The 15551-nt window shown below is 38.9% G+C and overlaps 1 protein-coding gene across 2 annotated transcripts in view; it reads right to left on the bottom strand.

Moving 5' to 3' along the window:
• NKAIN3 (sodium/potassium transporting ATPase interacting 3) overlaps positions 1–15551 on the bottom strand; it is a 702972-nt gene that overhangs the window by 123083 nt on the left and 564338 nt on the right. The window lies entirely within an intron of this gene.

The following is a 15551-nucleotide window of genomic DNA, read 5'->3' as shown; positions in this document are numbered from 1 at the left end:
ATGTTTTTAGGTTGACACTCACTCATACACACTTACCAACACACACACAACACACACTTAAACACACACTTGTTGGAGAACAAGAAACTCATATTGTAATATTTATTTATGTTTGTAGTGGTAGCCTTCAAGGTCTTTTCAATGAACCGTTTTCCCTTTAAGTTAAGAAATGAGACTAGGGTAATATAGGTCATTGTAGTGCAGTATGTTTTTAGACAATTTTTGGTGTAACGATGACAGATGAAGAGAGGAGAGGGTTAGAACCAATGGCATGGTAATATCTGAGGAGGGGGAGACCTAACCGGGAGCATGCATTTTATAATTAAACTGAACCATTTGCTATGTCACCATCCAGGATATTGTTGATGTAACTTATAAAATATTTTTTTTCCAAACATGGTTAAAATCGACTTCCATATGTACTGAAAAGTTTCCTTAAATTTACTAATATTACGACCCATGGCTTGTTTCATTCTGTGAAGGAGATAGAGTAAGGTAGTGGTGGGAGCCCAAGGACTTGTTTCTGATCTTAAATCTTTGCCTTGCCTGCTGAGAGACCTCAAGAAAGTCACATTCTCCTCTTCTGTCTTTGTTTCTGGGGGTGGGGGCAGAAGGTGAACCTTAGTTAAGATTATCTCTAAAGTCTCTTTGGGATCTACATTCTGTGATGATGACAATGATCTATTAAGCCGCTGTCAGTACTGTGTTGGCCACTGTCTTACAGGTGCTTAGCACGTTGATGGGTGACATGACATTCCCTGACGTGATAACTGGTGGGCAGTGGTGTAGTACAGAGGAGAGGTCTCTAAGATCATAAGGTGGGGTGGTGAGGGAAGGCTTCATGGTAGAACTAGAGTAGAACAGGACCATAAAAAAAAAAAAAAAGGATTTAAATAGGCAAAAAAGAGGGGAGAGGACATTGTAGGCCAAGCAGGAAACATGGAAGCTGAAGACAGAGGCATAAAGCTCAAGCTTTCCATCTGCCATGAAAACTGGCTGAATCTCCCCAAGAAGTAAAACACTCCTTGCTCTACATTCTCAAAGTGCTTTGCAGCTACCAAAATGATAGCAATTACACTATATTTTCTCTCCTGTGTTTCTTTTATTGGACAGCACAATCATTTTATATTCATCTTTAAATGGCCAAGGTCCAATAGATGTCTTGTATCGGGCAGGTTGGATACTTGGTAAATAGCTGTCACATTAATGGATAGGGTAAGCTGTGAGAATACTAGGGAGGTAAGGCTGGTGAAGTAGACACAGTGGTGTACCAATCAGATCCCCCTTTTGGGACCTGGCACTTAATTCCCCAGCTGTTGGGAGTGTTGGTGGTTGATGACTCAGTCACTTCCTGGGAACTGCTCTCAGCTGAAGAAAGTTGTTTCACCCAAGGTCATGCCTCCTTCCCAGGAGAGGCCCATGTTCAATTGCTGGTCACTACAGGAGTATAAAATTTCAGTCTCCTTGCCTCAAGGTGAAGAATCTTGAAGTGATATTACAGTTCAAGAGCTCCCTATGGGGTTGGCTGATGCCTTTGTTGAGATTGCGTTGCAGTCTAACTTTCCCCTCTGCTCAACCCTATACCTTTCAGCTCCCACATGTGTTCATTCTAAGGATACATCCCAATACATTTCCTTTATGCAAATCTCCATCTCAGAGTTGGTTTCTCAGAGAATCCAATCTAAGACAGCTGGTATGGGAGTTTAATTATGGATACTATAGAGGATAGTGTTTGAACGACCTTGCCTTGAACCCAAATGTCATCTTTCTGAGAATAAGGAGTTGCCCCTTATCATCTGTTAGAAAATGATTGCCTTAAATATACAAACTTACAGTGATTATGAAGGTGGAAGGCACTCCTATAGTTGAGTGGCACTTCTACAGTTGACATCTTGGAGTGGAAAGGAAGATTTGTACCAGATTATAATTTTCTGTGGATTATACCTTTTCAATGGTGCACCATCATTTTTGCTAAAGTTCTGAGGGCCTAAGCAAGATGGTAGTTTTTAAACAAAATTTAAATCATGATTCTATTCATAGGTACTTTATGTATAATCGCTATCAGGCTTCAATGCCATAACATCTCTGAAATATAGTCTAGTGGGTTTTTCTGTTCAGTGTTATATGCAATTTATCTGTATTTAGTACTGCGGTGTTAAGGGAGAAATTGTCCATGGTTTCTCAGATATTTGTTTATTTTCCACTGGAAAACATCTTCAGCAGAATGAATCCCCTGGAGAGTGACACCTAGAGTCCTCAGACCACCCAACGATGGCAGGTGCAATATGACATTCGTGCCCTCCCACCATGGTGTAGAAAATGAGAGGTTGGAGAATCATTTCCCCAACTTGGTTCAATCTCAAATTTTCCTTAGATTGTCCTTACTTAGGCCTCCATAGATTGGTTAATTTAATCCTGTAGGTATTCCGTGATACTTTCCTTATTATACCCTCAAAAACACACCCAAACTTGCATGTATCTGATGCACATGCAAGTCCGACTGTTCAGAAAAAATCTTTACATGTTGATCAGCACAATTGACCCTATTAATGCTTTTATTGAAGCAATCTTGTTATACCGAAGAATCTTTTCACCTCTTCTCTATTTTTATACTTTTCCCAATAGAATTTTCTTTTTGATGCCCTTTACTTGAAATCCTTCAAATATTCTTCACCATTCCAGCCAGAGGAAATAAATTATGCCCTACCATCAAGAAGATAAAATCAGCAATAGAACAACCGCTATAGGTCACTTGGAGCCTTTTCCTTTTGACAATATGCTTCATTTCGATAACAGAAGGATTTGGCCACCTTGTTCAACCCAATTTAAAATTCACACAGGGTTGCAAACTAGAAATGAGAAAATGGATTTTCATGGTTGCCTCCTGGAGGGAAATTTTTTCCCCAACCCTAATCTGTAGCGTTAGTCTTCTGCCTCTGTGTCTAGATTATGTATTTTCAATAGCAAGGCATTGTCTCAAAAAGCACAGCTTCTGTGTGTTGCCTTTTCTTATGTGCAGCAAATTTCCTCAAGTTTCTCTTTTGATGCCTTAGCATCACTGAGGAAAACTCATGCCCGAAGCCTATGAGGGAAGAACCTGGCACAGTTGCTTTCTCAGGAATCTGCCACCTGTTGTCTTCTCCAAATGAGATGAGTACAGAAGCTCAGAAAGGATGTTTTTAGCAAGTTTATATATTCTGTCTTATAAACTCAGCTGACATTTATGTTTCCATGCTGAAGTTGTGAATCAGGACTTAAAGGTATTTGTCTTTCACTTTAGTATATGATTTAGGAATTCATGACCACGTCAAAACCGGCAACACAATTCAAAATGAGCCAGAATGCAGTGTATCTTCCCAGTTCCATTTCTTGCTCAAAACCTCCTCAATTCACAGGAGGTCATCTACTATACTGATAGAAAGCACCTGTCGGGGATAAACTACCCTTTCTCTTTCTAAAGTTACAATCTTTCTCTACTGAAACTTTTCTTAGTGATGGGAAAGACATTTAAAAGTTCAAGTATTGAGGCTTAACTTTGGTATGGAGACAAGACCTCAATTTTGATATAGTGAAAGAGGAAACAGACAAATAAAAGAGAAAATAAAAGCCACTGCTGCCCTGACTCTATCCTGATGGATCGTGCATTGTGAAACTTTGCCACAGATTATCACCTGTTTGACAGCTGCATAGATGTTTGAGACTTGACTTTGCAAGGTACAAAATAAAAAGAAACATTTACCATAAAGAGGAGAAAAATATTCTACTAGGGAATAATAGGTAGTGTTATGACCTCAACTGTCATCTCACAGAAACCTGAAGCTCAAACTCTGTAGCTCATTATTACAAAGATAATTTAGGCTTTGTATTTTGCAGGTGCCACAAGGTAAAATGCAATCAGCATTAATTAACATGCTCTCGCTTATAATTATGCCCATGATAGATTCAGAAGAATGTAAAGCACCATGAAACAAATACTTAAAGGTAATTAGAAGAAACAGAAAGGCTTTATAGACTTAGATTGCTTCAAATTATTGAACTAAATATGTACGTTCATGTTTATATTTGTTTACTTAGGGTTTCTTCTTTAGAGACTGTTATAGTTCCTTAACATGGCACTTTTTCATAATCAAGATTATTTTAAATCTTGCCTACTCTGTGAAATCCTTCTGAACTTAATGAGATCGTAATTTTCTCTGGTTCTCCTCCTTACTTTTGCCCATTTTCTTTTGGCGAGTACTGCTTTCTTTATTCACACATTGGTTTCTGAGTTCCCTGGAGGTTTTCTTATACTACACATTCTCCTTGGGCATGGTCTTTCCACTTCTACAAAGGACAACCCAGTGTAGTCCCAAATCGTCATCTTGAGCTGTGTCTGGACATCTCGTAGACCTTCAAAGTTAACATGTCTAATACCGTGCCTCATTTGGTCCTCCTTCCCAAACCTGAGTTCTGTATTGTCAACCTCAGTTAAGGATGTCACTATCAATTTAGCCATCCTTCTTTCTCCCTCGCTTTCCTTCCACGAGCTTCCACATTTTACACAAATCTGTCTCAGAAAAAGCCTTTCCCTCCATTCTCAATGCCACAGCTGCAGTCCAGGCCCTTCTTGACTCTTGCCGAGACCACTTAAAAAGGCTTCCTCTTTGTGGTCCCAGTTGTCAGATCACTCCCCTTTCATTTCACACTCCACAGCACTCTGTTAGATACCCACAGAACAAACACAACCTGGTGATGCTCCCAGTGCAAACCTGCATTTGTTCTCCTCTGCCTGTAGAATTGAATACAAGCCACGTAGTTCCTAAGTTTTCACCTTCATATTCCTGCCCCCTTGAACCCCACTCTACTTTGTCTCCAGTCAGTATTTCCTTAATGCAAACATTTTGCTTGTTCTTTTAAACTATACTGTTTGCCCTTGCCTGGAATGACTTTCCTTTCCTTCCTCATCCAGCAACACCACTCTCAGGCTTTGGGTATTTTACTTTATTATCCTTTTTAATAGGAAGACATTCTTATATTTATACTATTGACCTCAATCTTTATTTACCACCCAAATTGCTATATTGTATAGTCTGTAGATTAACTTCTAGCTTCCTTTCAATTGGTATTTATGTCAGTAGACCAGCCCTTTCAGCCACAATCCCATTTATATACCAGCAGTGTTAGTTATACTCACTATAATGTGTTACCATCAACTCTATTCATGTCCACATTTTTACAATAAACCTTATTAAGAATTCTACATACATTAAGCATCAGCTCTTATTCTCAACCCATATTTTATCTCCTAGTAATCTATACTCTAGAGTTCTTATCCAGGGGCCAGACCCCTAAGGGGTCTGTGGAAAGATTTCAATGGGTGTGAGTTTGAACTGAAAAAAATAAACTTATTATCTTTATTTTTTCTGACTACTAACTGAAATCTAGCATTTCCTTCACTTATGAATGTATGCAATAAATAATTTACAGCAGTATTCATTTCACCTGACTGGCAAAGGGGTCTGTGGAACAAAAAAGTTACCCTTGCTCTAGAGTTTACCCCCGTGAGTTTACTCATCATATTTAGTTCCTATTAGTGAGGTGGTATTATATTTTTTAAAATAAAAATTTTCATTGAGATTATTTGAAGACACGTTTTAGATTTTTCTGCAAGTTTTTGGGCAGATTGTTTTAAAATCCTGTCAGCTTATTCTCTGGGTTAAAAGTACAGGCTTTCAGTTTTGGAATTGATAGAAATCACTCCTAAGTTCAGGAGTAGTGGAGGCAAAGGGACTTTTCTCCTAATAATTTCTCTTAAGAAAATTCCACCCTTGTTCAATCCATGGAGGAAACACAAATAGTTCCAGTAGGTTCTCTTTATCCCTGATGCCACAGCAATTACTGGATTGAAATAAAGGCAACTATGACCCAGAAGACAAAAGTATTAATGTATCAACTAAGAAATGAATCAATGCTGTCTATGATTCAGAATAAAATTAAAGGGAAGATTTGGTATTAATCTGAAGCCACTGCATAAAGTACCGAGGGATATGTTTTACTTTTTATTATAGATATTTACAAACATAGGATTGGCACAAAAAGCAAAGTGTTAATCATTCCAAAATTCAGCCAATACCCAAGTTCAACTGTTAGTAACATTTTATCAGCCATGTGTCTTCTATTCCTCATCATTTTATTTTTCTGGAATATTTTAAAGCAAATCCCAGTCATCACACCATTTTATTTGTGAATAATTCAGCACACAACTGTGGTATAAAGGAATATTAAAAAATGTAACAGTACCGTTATCATACCAAACAAAAGTACAATTCCTCAACTACTTCTATTATTAACAATATTTTATCTTTATCCATATCATTGTTACTGTCATTATTGAATCATTATTTAAAACAATTCTTTACTCTCTCATCCAATCTTGTTTTCAACTTTCCCTATTATCCCATAAATGCCTTTGCATACCTGTTTTATCAAATCAGGATCCAGACAAGGTATACATGTCACATTTGGTTGATATGCTACTTAAGTATCTTTTCATCTATCACCTACCATCCTTTTTGTTTATGTTAATTATTTGTTGAAGAAATTAGACCATTTATCCCACAGAATTTCTCAAATCCTGGAGAATCACCACTTATCCTTTAAGATCAAGCACTTATGTCTACTTCTGGGATTCTATCGCTGATTCCTAAAGATAGATTTTCTGTCCTCTGTGCTCTTGTAGCCCCTAATTCCTAGAATTATCAAGTTAATTTGTAGTTGTTTACTTGTCTTACTTTTTCAATAAATTGTTAAGCTCCTTGAAGGCAGGAACCCTATCTTATTCATCTTTGTATTTCCAGAACTTAATGTAGTGTCTGACATATAATTAGTGCTTTAAATTTCTTTTCCCTAAGTGCATGAATAAATGGACAAATAAAACAGAAAAAAGGTGATACATGAAGAAAGAAGTTGGCATAGGATGATGATTATTATGGAGGAAGATTAAGTACAATTTAGGTAATGCTTTCCATGCATTATGTACTGGGCTGAGTGATTTATAGTGTATGATTTGCTTCTCCCAACATATCTGCCTCATTCTTGCATTAAAAAATAATAAAAATAATCCTTTCATTTGCATTCCTTAATATTCCTTGTATTTTTAAAACTTTTTAATTTAGAAATAATTTGTCTCACAGGAAATTGCAAAAATAGTACATAGAACCCTGGGAAATCTTTACTCAGCTTTCCCCATGGTGACATAACATCTAACTGTTGTGGATTATCAAAACAAGGAAGTTGACATTAGCACAACACTGTTAACTAGATTATATACCATATTTGGTTTTCTCCAGTTTTCACATGAACTCATTTTGTTTTACATGGGTGTAATTTTATGCAATTTGACCCTAGTTTTGATGGCAGATTTATCTCCAAATTTCAAATTATGTGGATACATAAAATCACAGAGATAAAACAGTATTCATTCTTGTTTAGGTTTTTGTTCAACTGGTGCAATGTAAATATCTTTTTTTGTGATATTATATCATAACTTTGCAAGATATTACCATGCAGGGGAAATGGGTAAAGAGCACACGATCTCAATTATTTCTTACAACTGAATGTGGATCTACACTTATTTCAAGATAACAAGTTTAATTACAAAAATATAAAATAATAAGGTTAATTCCTAATGGGAGAAAATGTATGTATAATCTCCAAGTAAGCAGAAAAAAAAAATACCCAGGAAAAGAACACTTTATCAATGTAACAGAATTCAGGAAAGAGAAGAAGGAAAACAAAATAAATCAATAGACAAACAAATAAAAACTGATCAATAAAAGATACCAGATTAAAAGGATCAAAGTTTGTCCCATATATAGAAGAGTGTGCAGCCTACCTATTAAAAGACAGGTATCTAGTTCAAATTTTATACTTTATAAATGAGAAAATGGAAGTCCATGAAGCTCAAGTAACTTGTGGTTGTTCTTAAAGCAAATCAGAGCCTGCATCCCGCCTGAAACCCAGTCCCCCTAATTCAAAGGCTTGCATGCTTTAAATTTAAAAATTCTTTTACTGCAGAAATGACCTGCTCCACCTAACATCCCATTGGACTTGTTGGCATGCTTTTTGATATCCTCAAATCATAAAAGAAGTAGAATGTGCCTGACATTGGAATTACATTTTTCTCCCAAGTAAAGGTTCTTCTGAATTTCAAAGGTCATTTATTTTTCTATTTTGCCAGTTTTCAATTTTTCAATGTGTGATTGTGGGCACCCACCTTGAATAAAAAAATCGACCACATGATTACTCACATGCAGCTGAGTTCTCAAGTCTCAGTCTTCTAAATCAGAGCAGCTGCCCCAGCCCTCAGGGGCCTGTGAGGTTTCTGATCCTTGAGCTTAGGGGGCCGACTTCAGCCTTCAAACCCATGAGAGGATGACATCATAATTTATGTGGTCATTAAATAAGAGAGACCAAAGGCAATGTATTTTAATGGGTATTCTATTTTCTTTCACTGTCATTAAAGTAAGCGAGGAGATAAAAATAACTATTATTGGCTCTAGAGGCAACTCTACTGGATTTGAATTAGAAGACTTAGACTTGCATCTCATGAATGCTATTTCTTAACTGTGTGATCAAGAGTAAATTATCTGGCCACTCTGAACTTTTAAAACAATTTCCGAGGATTGTGAAGAATCATGTGATAAATCTATGAAAGTGTCTGGCCTATGATAGGCTTTCTTTTTTCTTCTTCTTCTTCTTCTTCTTCTTCTTTATTTTCTTTTAAAGGTTACATTAAAAAAATATGAGGGCCCCATATAGCCTTCATACCACCCACGCCACCCCTCCCACATCAACAAACTCTTCCATCATTGTGACACATCCACTGCACCTGGTGAATACATTCTGGAGAACTCCTGCAGCACATGGACAGTGGTCCACATTGTAGTCCACACTCTCCCCCAGTCCACTCAGTGGGCCATGACAGGACACACAACGTCCAGCATCCATCCCTGCAGCACCACTTAGGACAACTCCAAATTCTGAAAATGCCGCCAAACTATATCTCTTCTTCCCTCTCCCAACCATCAGCAGCTACTGTGGCCACCCTCTCCACATCACTACTACAATTCCGTCCCTTACTAATCACAATAGTTCCCCAGCAGAACACGAGTAAGTCCACTCTAATCCATACTCTATTCCTCCATCTTGTGGACCTGAGATGGCTATGTCCAGTTCCCCTTTACATCAAGAGGGGGTTTAGATTCCACATGGATGATGGATGCAATTCTCCTGCTTGCAGATGTAGGCACTCTTGGCTCCCTGGTGTAGTGGTTAGCCCTCTTCACCTCCCTGTCAGCTGGCCAGGGTAAGTTCAAGAAACCAGAGGGTAGGAGCTGCAAGTCTGCTGAGGCCCAGGGCCTGGCCGTCAAATGGACAGTTCAGAGATTCAGGTCTTCTGAGTACACACCAACTCAAATGCCAACCACAGGTCCAGTAAAAGTGACAGAAGAGACATGTGTAGAAAGGGTATATCTGAGTCCAACTCCATCACACTCAGAAACACAAACTCCAAAGTTGGGACAACTGACATGGCCCTGAACTCCAGAGCCATCTGCCTTGACCATAGAACCTGTGGGTCGCTGCAGCCCTCAGGAGAACCAGCACCTGGGTTTCCATCTACCTTGGCTGTCTCTTATACCCTGCTGAGGCATGCATAAGCATCACCCACTGATGACCTCCTGACTCTTTTTTGGAGACTCTTAGCCATATAAATTCTCTTGTCCTTTCCATTTCCCCCTTTTTATCCAAAGTCAAAAAGCAGTTTTTTAAAACCTTATATTACATGTAAGTTGAGATATTCTGCTGATCTGAGTTGATCTTTCTGTTCATGGTCTTTTTGTAGTTACATCATCAGCTGGTGCTTGGTAGTAATCCCTCGGTGCCAGGGAGGCTCATCCCTGGGGGTTGTGTCCCACACTGGGGGGAAGGCAATGCATCTACATGCTGAGTTTGGCTTAGAGAGTGAGTGGCCACATTTGAGCAACATGGAGGCTCTCAGGAGGTAACTCTTAGGCACCCTGCAGCTCCAGGCCTAGTTCATATTTCAGGCACACAGGCTCATAATCAGAGCCCTCAGTATCAAGGGTTCATTATTGGACCGTCCATCTTTGTTGGTCTTTGCCATTGCACTTGGGGTACTGTTGCTATTCCACTGGGGAATTGTGATAGAGCTTCTCTGGCCAGGAACTCAGCACTCTCTCATTTGTCATTTCCAATTGAAACCACTATGAGAATATCCAGACATTTCTATGTGCCCTGTATACATGCCCTGGAGAACTCCCTCCCAACCATGTGCCCCCCACCAATAACACCCCACATGAGTGCACCTCCCCTGCCATAGTCGAACCTCTCTGTAGTCTGAAACTTCTTCAGAAAGGAAGCCCAATATATTGCCAGGTTCCCTTAATAGAAAAATGGAATATAGTGATGGGTTTAAAGGTTAGATATAGAATACATAGAAATTTAGAAAAATTAAATAAAGGAAAATAAATTGGGGTATCAAAGAAATGAAAAAATGAAAAAACTTTGTTTTTGACATTTTGCCTTTCATCACTTCTACAGGTGTTGCCCTGTATGTACAGGGGCAAGGTAATTTCTTCCATTTCTTCCTTAGTGTCTACCTCCTTTCTTTTTTTTTTTTTTTCCCTGATTATTAAGTTTCTCTTGACATAAGTTTTAGGTCACAGTAATTCACATATACAATATATGGTACTCCCACATATCCAACATCAAACTCTTTGTCCCTTGATAGGCTTTCAATATTTTTTAAAAATTGAATTGAAATTATTTGAAAAGATGTTGCCATGAAAATTTCAGGCCAGTTATTTCCTTTATACTCACATGTTTCTGGGAATGAATACCCACTGGTGTGATATTACTAAGGAAAATAGCTATTGGCCTAGAATAACAGTTGAGCCAAACTACTGTTGAAGGCTGAAATAAAGACATCCAGATCTACCAAGCTAACTTTCTGTAAGTCTTTGGTGAAAGAACTATTAAAGCACATACTTCAGGAAGAGGGAAATTGAACCTAGGATGAAAAGAATGGTATACGAGAAGCAATGGTGACAAAAGAAATTGGTAAGCCCATGAAAAAACAAGTAAATAGTTGCTGTAAAAGATCCGAACAATGAAGTTGTGGTCATTGTAAATAAGATGGGCTAATACTAAGCAAAATTTACATAGAGGATGAGAGAGTGATGACTGGAATTAGAATCTTACAAGTTCTTTTTGCTTTCAAAAGGAAGATAAAAATAAAAATTAAGTTTAGATTTTAAAAATCAAATACACATGTAAAATTTTAAAGGTAATTCCTTTAAGGCCAGAAAAAGATATTTAACTCCTTAAGTAGCAGAGGGGAAATGAAGGGAAGAGAGAACATCAATCAATTCCATAGGAAACAGGAAAGGAAAAAAAAGAAGTAAGGAAAAAGCATGGTAAACAGAAAACACAGTTTTTTTAATTGTTGCCACTATGAGTATATCCAAACATTACCATGCACCCTGGACATATGTCCTGTATAGCTCCCTGTCAGCCATATATCACCTGTCAATAGTATCCCTTACCAGTATTCCTCTGTTGCCATTGTTGAACCACTCTGTGATCCAGAACTTCCTGAAAATTGAAGCCCAATATAATGTCAGGATCCCTTACTAGCAAAATGGCATATAGCGATGGGTTTAAAGGTTAGATATAGAATACGTGTTGACTTGGAAAAAATTCTACATCCTATCTTTTTTTTTTTTTCCCCCTAATTATTGAACTTCTCTTAACAAGAGCCCTAGACCACAGCAATTCATATATATAATATACAGCACTCCCACACATCCACCACAAAACCTTTTCCCTTCCACAGCGATACTCTTTCACCCTATTCACATCATATTTACTTAAAGTGATGTACAGAGTCTGAGACAATAGCTTTCAAACAAGGTGACATCTCTGCTTACATTGTGGTGCATACTTTAGGATACACAGTTTTCTAATTTTTTAGTTATCCTATGTTTTACATTATGGTTTACATTATCAGTCTGTTGTCTCCTATATGTTATGGTGTAATATTACATGTTTTATATCCATCCTTGTGTACTCTCGCGAAACTCCTCTCTTATCCCCCATTTACCTTGGTTCCACACATTTAACATCCATTTTCCCATCCACCTTGGTGCCCACAGTGACAGCCAACCTCCTTTTCCCGAGGAGCCACGTCCAGAGATAGTTGGAATAGTGTTCAGGGCCTAACTTGCTCAACTGCCCCAATGCCCTGGGAGCCACCCTTTCTCTTGAGAGATACAGTTCCCTCTATTTGATGGCATTAGTCCTCCCCAGGATGTGGGTCCACCCCCACTCTCACTACTTGGGTTTCTACCCAATGGTGCCACCCACTCTGGCAAAATGAGCATTCAGACATTCCCAGGAGCCCGTCCCGCATCAGACCATCCCCTCCAAGCATTCTAAACAGGTAACCCTCTTAATTATATTTTGATACGATTTTCTCGGCATTTTACTCTCCACCAACACCTGACACTCTCCTATGTTCGTGTGCTACCCCTCCCTCCCCCCACTTTTGGGCAATATTACCCATCCACCCATCCCCAGCCCCCCTCAAACCCGCAAAGCCCCTCCCAAAGGCAAAAACTACAAGCTGGGGGCAATGGAAAGGAGAAATGAGTTTATATGGCTATGAGTCTCTAAAAAAGAGTCTGGAGGCTGTCAGAAGGATTGCCCTTATGCACAACTGAGCAGAGTCTGAGAGACAGATAAAGCAGATACAACCCCCAGGTATTGGTTTCTTTGAGGGCTAAAGAGACCCATGGGAGTTATGGTCATGGCCGATGGGGTTAACTACCAGGTCAGATGGCCCCTCTTTGGAACTGGTGTTTATGTGTGATGAATCTGGACTCAGATGGGATCTCTCTTCATAAGACTTTCATGCTAATGTGCTGGAGTTGCAGTTAGTGTTGAGGTTTAAGATATATTTAGGGGATTTGAATCTCTGGACTGACAATGTGATAGCCAGGTCCTGAGCCTCAACAGACCCCAGCACCTACAATCTGATTTATTGGACTCACCACACTCAGCTAAGATGGAGTTGAAGAAGGACAACCACCACACCATGAAGCCTAGAGTGATTACAACTGAAAGTGGGAGGATTGCATCCAGCATCCATGTGGAATCTGAGCCTCCTCTTGACATAGAGGTGCAATGGACACAACCAATCCAATGTCCAAATAGAAAAGGTGGCATTGGATTGGGAAAAGTGGACATGGTGGCTGATGGGTATGGGGAAAGGCAGGAAGAGATGAGAGGTGGAGGCGTCTTTGGGACATGGAGCTGCCCTGGATGGTGCTTCAGGGGCAATCACCGGACATTGTAAATCCTCACAGGGCCCACTGGATGGAATGGGGGAGAGTATGGGCCATGATGTGGACCATTGACCATGAGGTGCAGAGGTGCCCAGAGATGTACTTACCAAATGCAATGGATGTGTCATGATGATGGGAATGAGTGTTGCTGGGGGGGGGGGGGGGGGGGAGTGGTGGGGTGGGGGTGGTGGGGTTGAATGGGTCCTCATATATTTTTTTTAATGTAATATTTTTACAAAATCAATTAAAAAAAGATATATTGATGAAAAAAATAAAAAATAAACAGAAAACACAAAACAAGAAATTTTGAAAATCTGGACAAAGATTTAAAAATATAGACATAGCCATTAAAAAGATAAGAAAATGAATGGGGAAATATACCCCAAATTCAGAATAGTGACTGTTCTCCAAGGAGGGATGGAGAAAATGGGATGCTAGAGGGCTTTAGTAGAATCTGTAAAGTTTTATGTTAAAAATTCCTGAGACAAAAAAAGCAAAATGTTAATATTTGCTAAATTTGGGTAAAAAAGTATCACTTACATTATTTTCTGTTTATTTGAAATCTCTGATAGCAAAAAAATCCATAAATTATATATGTTCAACAAATGCATAAGTATACAAATTTTTGAAAATTTAGTAAAATGTTTAATAAATAAAATGTCAGATTTATGAGAGTGAGTTATACATGTTTTGGGGAATGCTGGAGTTATGATTTTGGATAAGGCAATCATTGTACTGTTTTGTTTGCTTGTCACCCACCCCTACTCCACACCATCTTCTTTTGTCCTTCAAAATACAGTCTCCACTGTATCTCCTGCTTAGCCTATCATAGCAACTGGAAAGAGTGTTTAAAGAGATAGGGCAGTTCTACTGAAATTCTCCCTGTTGAAATGATTGCGGAGAAAATTCATGGAAGCCTCAACACTGCCTATCTCATGATCCACCCTATGGTTTTCAGCTCGGTTTACTGGGAATTGTTTCTTAGAGGAATAATTCTGAGGTTACATAATAAAATTCAGTGTGCAAATGGAACTCCACCATGACAGTAAGAGATAGGCTGGAGGGCTTGGTGTTTGTTTGAGCCAAGGCTGGTCTTGTTCCATGGTCCTAGTGAACTGTACCAAGCACTGTAGTACTTCGTGTTCCGAAGAGGGCCTTGCAAAGGGCCTCACACAAACTCAGCAGGTGTTTACTGGCAGAATCAATGACTAGCATATATGAAATAGTAGTCTAACTATGTATAAAATCTTGTCAGTTAAATTTTAAATACAAAATATTTCCCAAACATACTGACATTCTTTGGGGCCCTCTGGTTTCTGGCTTATACATCCCTGCTGCTTACCACATCTGAATCCACTAGACCCCCCCACATTTCCAGCTCCTACTTCATTTAAACTTGAGAGACAATTTGTAATCAGTCCTGACTCTGACACAGAAGCAGATGTGCAAATCAGGCTCTTGTGTGCTCTCTGATCTCCAGCCTCCTTTGGCAGTTGCTGTGGTCCCATCGCTGAATCCCTGTCCCCCACCTGCCTGATATCTTAGGCCAGGGCTCCGCCTTTGCCTTCCAAAGCCAGTTCTTGCATTGTATTTGGTGATTGGGATACTGCCTCTGGTAGAAAGGTTGTTTTTTGTTTTTGTTTTCAATGTCTCCTTTCAACCCTTTTGGGATTCTCTCTACTTCTAAATTCCCACTTGCTATGGTGTCTTTAATTTGTTGAGACAGTTACTCATTTCCTTTTTATGCTTCTGTTGTTTCCTTTGTCCTTTTACTCATTCAAATGATATTTATTGAAAGCTTACCATAAGCCAGACACTATGTTGGGCATTGAAGAAACCCACAAGGCAATGAGAGCTGCAGTTGCTCTTTTTCTGGGAGAAGATACAGGCAAATATCAAAGACCATTCCAATGTGGGTCATTCTTTACAAAGATAAAAAGGATGACCCATTGTTCCCAAGACAGTGTAAACTGGTCATGCTCTGCCAGATTTTGACAGAACCATACATCTAACTTATGTGTCTACAAATTTCCTCAACGTGCTTGTTACTAGATTTACCTTTGACCAAGGAGTCTAATATATTGATTTTCACCATTTGATATTTATAAACTATGTTTTCCTGAACTTTGGGTGGACAAGAGTTCC

Source organism: Dasypus novemcinctus, chromosome 14 (assembly GCF_030445035.2).
Source record: "Dasypus novemcinctus isolate mDasNov1 chromosome 14, mDasNov1.1.hap2, whole genome shotgun sequence".
Classification (NCBI taxonomy): domain Eukaryota; kingdom Metazoa; phylum Chordata; class Mammalia; order Cingulata; family Dasypodidae; genus Dasypus; species Dasypus novemcinctus.
Note: the sequence above shows the minus strand (reverse complement) of the source record. Positions and strands in the feature narration are given on the sequence as shown.